We start from the raw sequence: 13765 nt of genomic DNA on the forward strand, positions 1-13765 counted from the left end.
CCACAGAATGGTGTACTTAAAATAGTTTAAATGGTAAATGACCGGTACATTTAATCACACACACACAAAATAAATGAAGTACTGATACATGTTACAATGCAGAAAAGCCACCCAGATCATACTCATCTTGTGTGCTTTAAATCCACCAAGGTTGTGAAAATGAGGGAAAGTACCAGTAATTGTTCCAGAAAAAGAAACCTGGATCAGAATGGGAAAAGACATTGCCCTAGAGCTGGAGCAGCTGGTGAAAGTTGAAGTGGGCCTATGGACTGGACCGCAATGCGGAAACCATCATAATTTCCTCATTTGGAGGTTACGTGTTGGTTCCCTGGAAGAGCGCCCCCGTTTTGGGTAAAATGCACTGGAGTATTCTGTGTTCAGTGGCTAAAGCAGTAAAGCAAGGAAGGCTGGGTAATCTGAGTGTGCAGATACACAGTACCTTGTTCTGCTATTACAAGTTTCTGTAGGTTTGGAGTTACTGCAAAGTCAATAACTTTCCAAAACACCACGTCAAGACCACACCAGGAAGGCAGAGAAAATATCACACTTTCTTATAGAGGCCAAGCCTTAACCCAGATCCACTTCCCACAAAGTCAGGAACCTAACTGCCCTTATAGGAGTCCACACGGGATTGACAGGCACTGTGGGAAGATTCTAGTAGGAGACACTGCGTCTTTGGTGTTGCGGATGACCTAAATATGATAGAAACAGTGGGATTTTCGAGTTCCAGTTTTCTACCTCATTCTACCAAAAAGCTATTAGAAATAATAAATGAACTCAGTAAAGTTACAAAATCAATACACAGAAAATCAACTGCATTTCTAAACACTAATCATGAACCATCAGAAAGAGGGAGAAAACAAACAAAAGCTATTTACAATTCCATCAGAAAGAACAAAATACCTAGAATAAATTTAACGAAGGACGTGAAAGACCCGCACACTGAAAACTTTAAGGCATTGGTGAAGAAACTGAAGACACAAATCAACGGGAAAATATCCCGCGCTCATGGAACGCAAGAATTCATACTGTTAAAATGTCCATGCTTCCCAAAGCAATGTACACAGTGAGCGTAACTCCTACCGAAATTCCAAGGGTATTTTTCACAGAAACAGAGCAAATCCTCCTAACATTTGTGTGGAACCACAGAGGACCCCGAAGGGCCAGAGCGACCCTGAGGAAGGAGACCGGGCTGGAGGCATCTCGCTCCCTGACCTCACACTCTGCTGAGAAGCTACAGTCCCCAAACAGGGCAGAACTGGCACAAAAACAGGCACACGGTCCAGAGGGACGGGACAGAGAGCCCAGAATCCAACCCACACGGGGTGGGGGGGGGGGGGGTCCGTTAAGTTACGACAAGGGGGCCACGGACACACCGAGGGGAAGGACAGGCCCCACAATAAATGGTGCTGGGAAAACTGGACACCCCATACCCCATGCTGGCTACACAGCACACCGAAGTGACTAAAAACCCAGCTTTCCACACCAAGCCCTTCCTGGGTCGCAGGAAGACGGACCCCCTCAGCCGTCCGCCGCCCACAGGAAGCTTCTCCCCACTTCTTCTCACCCTTTCCTCCCGGCGTCGCCTGGGTCCTCAGGAAACCCAGCTTCCGTCAGCGTGGACACAGCCCTGCGTCGTCCTGAAACCGAAAGCCCAGCGAGTCCTAAGGAGACTGAGTTCCTGTCAGCAGAGACGCTGAGCCGGGCGTCCCAGCCGAAGCCTCGGCGGTGCCTGACTAGACACAACTGCTCTCAGTGGCAGGCAGGGAGGGGGAACACGCATGCGCTCTGGGTCAGAGAGGCCAGCTCAGCGCCACCGTGTGGTCAGTGCAGGAACTGCAGGCCGTGCGTCCCTCACAGTTCACGGGACACAGCGCTCCCTGCAGGCAGAGCCGCGGAACCCATTCAACTTCGGGCGTTCACTGAAATGGAGACTGTGTCCCATAACTTCTCCAAAAATAGTTAAGGAACCGTTAACTGGAAACCGTATGACATGAAATGGAGGTAGACACGAACTTCACAACTTATGCCAACTCATTCAAAATTATTCTTAGACACATTTAAAAGGCACAACTTCAAAATTATAGAAGAAAACATAGGAGAAAATCTACATGAACTTGTGTTTGGTTAGGTAGATCATGAGCTTTGAGTTTTAACACACAACACGAAAAGGAAATCGACAAAAAAAGGGAAAGTAATAGCATGGGCTTTATAAACTTAAAGATTTCTACTCTGTGAAAGACCTTATTGAGAAAATCAAAAGACAAGCCAGAAGCTGGGAGAAAAATATTTGAAAACACATATCTAATAAAGGATTTGTCTCAAATATACAAAGACCTCTAACACAAACAACCCCACTAAAAATAGGTAAAGATATGAACAGACACCTGGACAAAGAAGATATACAGATAGTATTTTAAAAATGCTCAATATCATACACCATTAGGGAATTACGAATTAATACAATGAGATATAACTGTACATCTATTAGAACTGCTGAACCCCAAGAAAATGACAATACCAGTTACTGCAGGGTGAGGAACAACAGGAACTCTCCCTGCTTACTGGTGGAATGCATGTTCAGCTAATTTGTAAGACTGTTTGGCAGTTTTTTCCAAAACTAAACAAGTCTTACCTTGGGATCCAACAATCGTGCTTCCAGTATTTAGGCAACTGCTTTGAAAAACTATATCTAAACACAAACAAGGATGGAATTATGCATAACAGCTCTACTCATAATGGCTAAAAACTGGAAGAAATCAGGATGTCCTTCAATAGATAAATGCATAAGCAAACTGGGGGTACATCCATGTCATGGGGAACAGAATATGCCACCCCAAAATGCTCTTAGGCATAGGTATTATTTTGATCTGATTGGTTTTTTATAATAAAATGACCCTGAAGAATTTCAGAAAACTGAGTAGAGTTTGCCCTTTTTGAGGGACATTTACATTTATAAGGGAAATCTCCATTTCAAGGGTGTGTCCCTCTCTGTAGAAAGATGATTATATAGAAGGATGATTAAATAGAATAGAATAGAAGGATGATTAAATCTCAAGAAACCCTCATCAATGGAGAAGTCCTGAGTTAAATCTGCATAGTAACCATACCCTTGTTTACTGTGCATTGCATGACAACCTGTCATAACCGGCTTCTCCCCTTCCCCCAAAGTCTTGTTTTGTTTGTTTTTAGCTGAAGATGGTATTTAAGGTGATGGCTTGGTCCATTTCAAGGAGTTACTCAGTTTTCCTGGGTATCTCCTATATATACAAGAGGTATGAGTGTTATTAAAATTCTGTTTGTTTTTCTCCTATTAATCTTTTATTACATGGAGGACCTCAACCAAGAACCTAGAAAGGTAGAGGGAAAATTGGTTTTCCTCCCAGGCACATGCAATGGAACACGACGCAGCAATAGAAAGAAATGAGCCATCAACCCACGGAAAGACATGGATGAATCTTAATTAAGTGCATATTGCTAAGTGAAAGAATCCAGTCTGAAGAAGCTGCACGGAGTATGACCCCATTTAAGACACTCTAGGAAAGGCAAAGCTACATAGATGATAAGCAGACCATGTGTTGGGGGGTTTGAAGTGTTCCATGTGACACTTTAGGACGGATACTTGTTGCTAAGCATTTGTCCAAATCCATAGATTTGTATAGCTCAAGGGGTCAATCATAATCTATTCAAATTTAGTATTTGGGGTGTAGGAGTGTTGCAGGATGGGATACACGATGTGACAGAATCTAACTGTATTAGAAATGTATGGAAAAAACTGTCAAGGGTGGGGGCAAAGGTGCTGACCTAAGTTACCTGTGGAAATGAATGGAAGCTGTAGACTAAAGGCAAAATGGACTGGACATAAGCAGTGGGCTTTATTTTACGAAGTTCTTTCCAGGGTGTAGTAGCTAACAATTCTGAAACCTCTGCATATGTAACCTAGAAAGGAACAATGCATAGATAAATGGCAGATGGTGGGAGCCAGGCTCCTCACTGTGGGAGTGGGAAGCAAGGGGAGAGCCTCTGCCCTCGTAATCCTGGATCTGGGCTTCCTGGGAGGATGGTGTCGAGAGTTTACTGGCTGGGGAAATGCACAGATCTTCATGCTGGGAAGGTCCTGCAGAGGTAGGAACATCACACCCCATCTTTCCACCCCCATGGGCTAGAAACAATCAGACCTCCGAAATCAGCCAAATGCAGCTTTTAAGACATTCTCGCCCCCAGATAAAGGAGCGTGAGGGTCTTGAATTACCCCTAGGCTGTCCAAGAATCCAGGCCCTGGGGGGTGGAGCCAGGTTGGGGGTGCCTGGGCCTCTGACCAGCAGCTGGTTGGAAGAAAGGAGGCCAGTCCTGAGGGCAGGGGTTCCCTGAAGCCTGTGAGCCCTGGTGCCCTGATGGGATTCATTCCCAGTGGGGACATCTGCAGGGCCTGCAGTGGTTCTATTTTCCACCCAGCCCCTTTTGATGAAGCCACAGCAACACTGGGCCCAGAAGTCTCCTGGTGGTGTCTCAAACTCTGACACAACAGCTTTACAAGGAAATAAGAGAATGTGCTTCGGAACCTTCCAAAATGAGGGAGAGAAGAGTGAAATTGAAAGAGAAGAATCCGAGACGCTTTTCCTATAAGGGCCCCTGTTGGGAGAGGCAGGGATGGAAAAGCAGGGAACTGGTGGACGGCAGCCCCCACCAAGCACCTCCCTTGCACGTGGGCCATTTTGGACCACAGAGGACCTCGTTCCTGACTGAGTATGCCCTCCTGGAGGAGGGCGGTCCCAAGAACCACACGCATCTCCTGGTTTGGGGTTGGGGTGGGGGACCCCTCACCCAGCAAGTGTGTCTCCAGGGGACACTCTGGTCATGTGATACATCAAAGGCCACCTCCAAGGGGACCCTCCCATGAAGACCTCTGAGAGGTGGGTCCAAGCGGGGTAAAGTGGGCTGGAAGGAGAGGATGCAGGTCTTACCGGGAGGGATGCCATCTCTGGGCCCCTCCAAGTGTCAAGGACTCAGACGTTTCCAGCTGCTGGACTCCAACCCTCCCCTGCTTGCCTGACCTTCTCCCCCAGCAAGTGTCTCCTCAGCCTCCACACCAGGATAAGGGAAGTTCCTTACTGCATCAGTAGATCAAGGAATTCTCGTTGACCACCCAGGGACACAGGCTCTGCCCAGGCCCTGGTCCTCCAGGTGTGTGGAGCTGAGCAGGCATCAGGGATCAAGCCCTGGGCCAGTCACTGGGGAGACAGAAAACCCCCAGTCTCTGTGATCGGACAGAGGAGTGCCTGGGAGGGGGATTGAAGGGGACCACTGACCCCAGACCCAGCACTGACCAGAGCGCTGAGCACTGACCCAGACCTCTGACCACACCCAGAACCAGCCCAGCCCCAGAGCACCCAGGACTGGGGTCCATAACCATGCAGACACCTTTTCTAAGGAACACAGGCCTGGGAGTGCCCTTCCCACACCACCCCCTCGCAGTCCCAAAGTGCCCAGCGACCCCACACGTTCTAGTGAACAGGTTGGCACCCTGGATGGGTGACGGGCTGAGAAAATATCAGCCAGTGGTGGAAACGACCAGAAGACGCCCCAGACCTTTGGGGGCAGCTGTCTTCCTGTTACCAAACCAAACTTGTGTCTGCTCACCCGTGCAGGAATAAAGCCAATCTAGTGACACCAGGTCGTGGTGAAGGAACCTGCAGTGTTTATTGTAAGGCAGCAGATCAGGAGGCCAAGGCAGCCAATGCTCAAAACGCCGGAACTCCCCAGTGGGTTTCAGGGAGGCATTTTTACTTTTTAAAATTTTTTTATTTTTATTTTTATGTTTTTATAAATTTATTTATTTATTTATTGGCTGCGTTGGGTCTTCATTGCTGCGCACGGGCTTTCTCTAGTTACCGTGAGCGGGGGCTACTCTTCGTTTTGTTGCGTGAGCTTCTCATTGCGGTGGCTTCTCTCATTGCGGAGCACCGGCTCTAGGTGCACGGGCTTCAGTAGTTGTGGCTCGTGGGCTCCAGAGCGCAGGCTCAGCAGTTGTGGCGCACGGACTTAGTTGCTCCGTGTCATGTGCGATCTTCCCGGCTCAGGACTCGAACCTGTGTCCCCTGCATTAGCAGGCGTATTCTTAACCACTGCGCCACCAGAGAAGTCCCAGGGAGGCATTTTTAAAGGCCAAGTGAGGGAGGGGAGTCACAGGGTATGGGATCAGCTTGTGCACAGTTCTGATTGGTTGATGATGAGGTCGCAGGGCGGGCTCACAGGGGTGAACATTATCGATTCTCAGACTCCAGTAGGTCTGGGGGCTACATGCTCATGGTCATCAGTAGTTAACTTCTTCCATTTGGTGGGGGTTTCAGCATCTGTAAAACAACTCAGGAATGTGCCTCAGATGCTATCATCTAGGTACTTCAGGGAGGAGATACAGCAGAGGACATGGGGAGGGGTCCGTCCCAGGAAGGCCCCATAGGATCCTGCTCGGTTACACTCCCCAACCCCATGAGTCCTCCCGCCTGGACCTGGAGCCCTGGAGCACCAGCCAGGGCTGGTGAGAAGCACTAGCTGAGAGCTCCTCTTTGCCTTGTAGGTGATCTTTCCTTTCTCAGACATGACTTGGAGTCTCGGAAAGAAATGCTGATTCTGTGAGATTGGCTTTTTCAAGTGGTTTCCTTCCCTCTGGTCCTGAAGCAGAAGGTTGGGGCCAAAGATGACTTGATGTTGCCAGGGATGGGCCAGAGCGGGGAGAAGTCGGACCTGGGGCAGTTTGCTGCCCTCCACCTCCCGGGGTTAATAACCCCTCACTCACCTAGAACTGGAATTTCTAGTCATCGGTTTATGACAGGAGGAGGTGGGGTAGCGGGAGGCCAAGGGGGTCATTTCAGCACCACGGATGTCTCTTTGTGTCAGAGCCACACACCCAGGTAGCTCTGCTCTGCGGGCTGGATCCCCTTAGAAATTACATCTGGGCTCAGAGATTGTTAGTTCTCCATTCCAGCTTCCATGCCAGTGACCCATCTGGTTGCGCTCAGGCCGCATACGTGCCATGGACGGAGGCCAGCCCTGGGGTTGATCGCCACCTGGCAGCAGGAAGTGTGACCCGAGCCGTGGAGGGGAGTTTATAGGAGGTTCTCGGCTACAGGCCAAGTCGCTGGGCTGTGATTTGCTGCTCCGTAAGTCGTGGCTTTATTTTCTGGAAAACTTACTTGTGGGGGCAGCCTTCTCTGTCAACTCAGATTTTCAAAAATATCTACTTTGATTTGCTGCCAACTAATGTAATATGATAGAACCCAATTTGATCTTATTAACGTTGATGAGGCTGAATTAGCTAACGTCAGGCCCATTTCCAAAGTGCACAAAGGTTGCCGAGGAGGGGGCCCCGTGAAAGCGCTGCATTGGAGGCCTCCTCTCTGCCGAAGCCCCCGGAGACCTGGAGACCCGGGGTGCAGTTTGCAGAGACCACCGATGCCCTTGTTCCTCGGACAGTGAGAAGGACACCAGCTTGAGTCACGGCTGCCAAGCACCTGGCACGGAGCCTGGGAAATCCCTTGCCCACCGGGGCCATGGCACGCATGTCTGCAAGATGCAGCCACAGCTCACTGAACAACAGTGCCAGAACGGCTCTCGGACCCAAGGAAGCAGCCCTGACACCACCTGGCCTGTCTGCTGGGCTTTTTGATTTCTCAGATCCTCTGCTCACAGTTTCCCGGTCTCTTCCTCTGGTCACCGCTGCCAGCATGCCTCTCCTACAACAGCAGATGCCTCCTGCCTTCCATTCTCTGTGCTTCAAGCCGTGCTGCAGCTGAACTTTTTATAACAGAGCACAGTGAACAAGTGCCTGGTGAGCGCATTGTGAGCAAAGCGGCGGCCTTACTGTGACCCTCGGGATGTGGTGTGGCTCCTTAGGGCTTCCTGGATGTCTGGGCCGGCTGCACACGGGCATCACCTGGTCACGTGCACGTAGGCGAGGGCCTGCTGTTCCTTGCCCTCGTTTGTCTCATCAGACAAAGCGTCTGATCTCAGGGAGGCTGCACACCTGTACGCCAGGTGACCATCTCCTGAGGTTCACAACCGAGAGGGACAGATGCCACTGGGGCCTTGTGTCTGAGTCAGAGAGAGAGCCGACGCCTCCAACACTGCAGGCTCCCTGAGGGCAGGACATCCCGCCTCCCTGCCTGGACCGGGCGTGTGCTCTTCCACAAGGAGAGGAGCCCACACGACGGACCCTTTATTTGGAAAAGATAAGCAAAATCAGGTGAAGCAATTTGATACCTATTAAGATGATATCTTCATCCCGAATACCACCCGAATGTATTTTTTAGAAGGTTAATGTTATTTATCATAGCTTAAAAAATGGAATAGCCAGCAGCATGGCACGAATAAAGGAACGCTCTGGAACCTTTGCACACAAAGAGAAGATGCTCACGTAACGGTGCTACTGAGATGAGAAGAACACAAAGACTGTAGAATAGATGTGAAGAGGTGCCTGGTTCTGCACGTGCAGGACAAGTTACGTGACAATTGCGGACCAAGTCTGGGGACGGGCCAGGGGTTCTGATGTCAGGCAACGGTGACCTCAAGTAGGGGCCAGGTTTCCATGGGGAACGCCCATCTCCCCCCAAACCTAGATGTGCTTCCTGAGAGCAGTGAACACAGGAAGGTAGTGTAGGAGACAAAAGAACTCATTCATGGGCTCAACATCCCCAAGACCACTTGTCCTTTGTCCTCCAGCCACAGATCTAAGCATCTATTAAACAGGAGCTAACCAGGGCCAGAGCCAAACACAGAAGCTGCCACACAGTAGGTGCTCAATAAAGAACCGTTGAATTAATGGAGCTGCTCCTAAGTGGGGTCCGAGTAAGGGATCTGACACATCTCACTGCCCTTTATTGACTGAAAATGTCAGCCCGCTAACGAGGTCTAGGTAGATTAATTATAGAATTTAACACATTTATGTTAAAAGGCGTTGCAAAGTGTCTTGATAAAGAACATACAACACCTGTCACGTTCATTATCCTAAAGATCGACTCATGTGCATTGTAGCCACTTAATAAAAAGCTAGCATTTACTAGATGTTAATTATTAGCAGGTGACAGCCGGAAGCAATGTTCTACACATGCATATCTACTCACGTGCTAGAGCATGGATACAACCATCTCTCTGGATGCAGCAAAAGACACACAACATGAGTTGCCAACTTATTTCTAGAAGTTCATGATCACATGGTGGGGGCACGGGAAGAAGAGGAAAAAACTTTAAACTATGGTCCTTTATTCTTAGAGACCTCAGTCCCCCAGCCACAGGGACATGCTTCGTTGAAATAATGGCTAATGTAGGTAAAAATGAAAGAGGAACTTTGACTTACCCAGGAAAGTCCAAATCAGATGTTTTCCAGTTTGAAAGCATGTGAAGCAGGTGTTTTCAGAGTAGGTGTGCATCTGGGACCAGGGTGGGTGTCCACCAGCATGGAGGAGATAGGCCCAGGGCAGGGGGGACATAGGGCTGCTCTCCCAGTGGCCTGCAATGGACGCCAGTGTCCCCAAGACTTCACTGAGACCCCAGCCACCCGCATGGAGTAAACCCCTCAAGGCAGACTCTTCAGATGCGGCTCTCAAGACAGCACCAGGCCGTGTCTGCACCCTCCAGGGCCCTTCGAGGAGCTGCAGCTGAAGGAGCTGATGCTGCCTCCGTGCCCCTCCCCACACGGGTCCTGCACCCCATCCCCACAGCCTTTGCTTCTCTCTGCGGAACAAGCTCCCTCTCGCCCACGGGTCTCTTCCAAGGCAGCGATGCTGGGAAGTCTGGTACTCAGACCCAGAAGGAACCAGCAGGGAGGTTCTGTGGAGGCATCACTGATGATCTCCCCAGATTGAAAACGCTCACTTGGGAGAAAAGGGAACTCCTGTGCACTGTTGGTGGAAGTGTAAATTGGTGAAGCCACTGTGGAAAACAGTAGGAAGGTACCTTAAAAAATTAGAAATAGACCTACCATATGACCCAGCAATCCCACTTCTGGGTATGTATCCAAAGGAAATGAAATCAGTATCTCAAAGAGATATCTGTGCCCCATGTTCATGGCCGCGTTACTCGCAAAAGCCAAGATATGGAAACAACCTGTGTCCATCGATGGATGAGTGGATAAAGAAAACGTGAGATATGTATATATACATATATATAGAAATATAATGAAATACTCAGCCGTCCGAGAGGAAGATTTTCCTTTACGCTTCTAGATTCTTCTGGTTGGTATAAGAATTAAATTGACATGAGGCAGACTAACAAGAGAAAATCAAACAAACTTTAATAACATGTATACATGGAAGAGACCCAGGGAAACTGAGTAACTCGCCAATGGCCAAACCTTCACCTTAAATACCATCTTCAGCTTAAGACCATAGAGGATGTTGGGTAGGGATTTGGGGCTTCAAAGGGAACGCAGACAGTTCACCCGGTGGCAGACATGCAGATGTTTGGTAAATCGCCGTTTCCTGGGCCCTGCAGAGAAAGTGGGACGCAGACTGGACTCTGGTCTCCAGGCTCTGCTGAGTTTCCCCACCACACATAACCCACGTTCTTTGCAGATTTCTCTGGTGACAGCTCTGTTCCAGGAACAGACCCTTTATCTAAATTCTACAGGCAGCTAAGAGGGAGGTAAAAAAAAAAAAAAAAAAAAAAAACACTTCCTGAGTCTTCTGTTTCTTAAAATAATCAGCCTAAATGAATCCTCATGCCAGAGAGGCACATTCTGGGATGACAGATTTTGCTCCCCTCCACAGTCAAGGAGCTCAGGCCCCCTGGCTGGCAGTGCTCCTCACAAATGTACATTTCTAGCCCCAGCACCTCCATTCCCAGGTCCCTTTATCTGAAGCCTCGGACAGGGGTCTTCTCCAGGCGCCTCTATGAGGCCTCCTTCGGGGAGGAGGGGAAACCTTGAAAGCACTTTCCCCACTCTGACTTGGTACCCAGGACGTTTCCACTCCGAGCCCACCCCCTCACACCCACCCTCAGCCTTGGGTCCGTAGAACCGACAGAGCCTTTTGCTGAGCTCCCCCCTGCAGTAAGACGACCCCCACGCGGCTCTGCTCTACCTAGCCCTCAACAGGCGCACCACTTCCTCGGGGAAAATGGAACAGCTGTAGATGCTTGCGTCGTTCATCACAGTAAGTGATTAAAGCTTTAGCGCTTCCATTTGTGGCTTGTGGCTTTAATCACTTACACCTAACAGCTCAGCTCCCTCTCAGCTGAGCTCCGGACGCCCCGGACTTGCCCTTGTGCCTGTAGCCAGAGACAGCAGTCAGTTCGCAAGGGCTCGTGTGATGAGATTAGGCCCACTGGGGTCTTATCCCTCCAAAGGTCATTGATCAGGAACTTTAGTGACATCCGCAAAATCCCTTCGCTCTGTAAAATGACATAATCACAGAAGCGGCAGCGGGGCAACCACGCTGGGAGGCAAACCTCTCCGTGTTGCCAGCTATCCACGCAGGCCGCTGTGCACGGCCTGCTGGGCCTTCAGCAGCCTCCTTATCCTGTGCCCCAGCCCTCAGACTGCCCGGGGACATACTTGCTCACGGCATGATTAGGACGACCAGAACAACCAAGTAAAGATTCTGAGCAGTGTTGAATTTACGGGCTTGGCCAGCGGCCGTGCTTCAGGGGCCTCACAGCTGGGTGGTCCCCTGGTCCAGCAGCACCCCCACGAGAGCCCCGGTCCCCTACAAACATCAGATGACCTAGGGCACCACTCATCTACTGAACTGAGAGTTTAGTGCCTGGAACCCTCAGCAGGACAAGATCATTTGTGGGCCATAATTTTATACAACTATACCAGATGCTTCTCTGTACAGATCAACACTTTCATACCCTATCTGCCCTGTTCGGGCCGCATAGATCGACCTCATGTTGTACATCGGAGGTGCCAGTATGACAACTGTCCTGTTATGACGATTTACATCCAAACCACGTGTAGGTGATCATGCCAGTAAGAGTCTTCCTACTCAGGTGAGCGTCTTTCTCTAGAGGCAGGGGTGGCATGAAGGAAAATTCACGGGTCAAATCCATACACATTGTAATATTACTATGTACCGCCAAATGGCTCCTCAAAAATTAGCACTCATATGTACTCAAAATAGCGTAGAAGTATATATATTTACCCATGGTTTGACCACCCCTGGATATTGCTGACCTTCTCAGTTGTTACCCATCAGACAGGTAACGAGAAGTGCAAGTAGCTTTAGTTTACATTTTCCAGGTTAGTAATCGTTTCGTCATTGTCCAGTTGGGAAAACAGAAACCGTACCAGTTAGTCTAACAGAGACCAGGGCACGTAGGGAGCTGGAGAAGCACGCAGCGGGGACCCGAGACAAGAAAGACCACACTCGGGGAGCTGGCGCCGCCCGCGAGGCCGCAGAAACAAAGGACAGGGCTCGGGCTCGCAGAGCCCATGCCCTTGGGGAAGGGCCGTCACCTGGCAGAGCCGGGACGCAGACCTTGGAGAAGGTCCTGCCCAGGCGAAAGGTGGGATTACAGAGGTTCTCGAAGAAAACATAGGAGTGCGTCTTCTTTCTGTTACAGCATCTGTGAATTTGGTGTCAGAAAAGCGTTCTCCAATGGGACCCCAAAAAATGCAATAACCATAAAGTAAAAGATTGCTAAATTGGACTTTGTTAAGATTAAGAACTTTAGGTAAAAACAATAGACACAAACGGGAACGATGCATTTGCAATGCATTTATCCCATAGAGGATTCATACCCAGAACGTCTAAAGAACTGCTACAAATCAATTTTCTTTTTAAAGAGAGCCCAATTAAAAATAATCAAAAGTTTCAACAAGCCGTTCAGAAAAGATGATACCAAATGGCTTAGAAGCCTCGGACAGCCAATCCTACAACATTACTGTTCAGGAAATTCAAATGAATATGTCATACACAGCACACACATCAGAATGACTAAAATTAAACAGACTAAATAAAATATTTTAAAACTGGCAAGATAAGCATCGCTGATGGGAGTGTAAATTAGTACAGCAACTTTGGAAAACTGCTTGGCAGTATTTATACAGCTGAGCATACATACGTACCCCCTCTGACACAGCCCGACAGAGATTATGGCTTATGTCCAAGAAAAGACGTGCAAGTACGCAAAAGCTAGAAAAATTAGACAATTAAAAATTTTATGCCAGTAATCGAACAGACACATATATTTTGATATATTCAAACAATAGTGCATAGCAATGATGAAATGAATGATTGCTGCACGAAATAATATGGATGAGTTTCACAGACATAACCTTGAGTGGAAAAGCTAGATATAAAAAAGTACCTAATGTGTGTTTGCATTGCTTGGAGGTCCAGAAACTGGCAAAGCCCAATAGAGAATGCAAGTGTGGCTAGCTTTGGGACAGGGTGAGGTTCATTAAGAGGGCACGGAGTGCCTTCCTTTACCTGAAGCACCGTATTGTCTGCTCGTTGTTCTAGCTTGAGTCCTCCTGTTTGTTTCTTAACTCTTCACATTCATCAGTATTCCAGCAGACTTTATTGACTCTAAGCTAATTTTAACGGGAATACTTCTGTTTCGTAATTTCTGTGTTCAAAGAGAAACATGCTTGATCTTATTCGTATGATAAGATCAGCCTATCCCTACTTATTCCAAAGTCGTAAAAACTTAAGGATGCATTTATAATTGCAAATTACATTAGAGATGACGGCAGGCGGGGGGGGGGGGGGAGGGGGGTTGGCGGTGGAGGGGTGAGGGGTCACCTGTAAATACTGATGAGTACCTG

The 13765-nt window shown here is 48.7% G+C and overlaps 1 protein-coding gene across 4 annotated transcripts in view; it reads right to left on the reverse strand.

Moving 5' to 3' along the window:
• LOC309621649 (ATP-sensitive inward rectifier potassium channel 12) overlaps nucleotides 1-13765 on the reverse strand; it is a 64736-nt gene that overhangs the window by 5761 nt on the left and 45210 nt on the right. For 2 of the 4 annotated variants that reach the window (XR_014240124.1, XR_014240125.1), the window contains exon 1: nucleotides 1568-13714. The exons of 1 other annotated variant lie outside the window; for it this stretch is intronic. The gene's annotated coding sequence lies outside the window, so the exon portion shown is untranslated. Of the gene's footprint in view, nucleotides 1-1567; nucleotides 13715-13765 lie in introns of those variants that run through there. One more of the 4 variants, XR_014240123.1, reaches the window with a different exon arrangement.

This window comes from Balaenoptera borealis (genome assembly GCF_965194805.1).
Source record: "Balaenoptera borealis genome assembly, contig: HAP1_SCAFFOLD_785, whole genome shotgun sequence".
Lineage (NCBI taxonomy): Eukaryota > Metazoa > Chordata > Mammalia > Artiodactyla > Balaenopteridae > Balaenoptera > Balaenoptera borealis.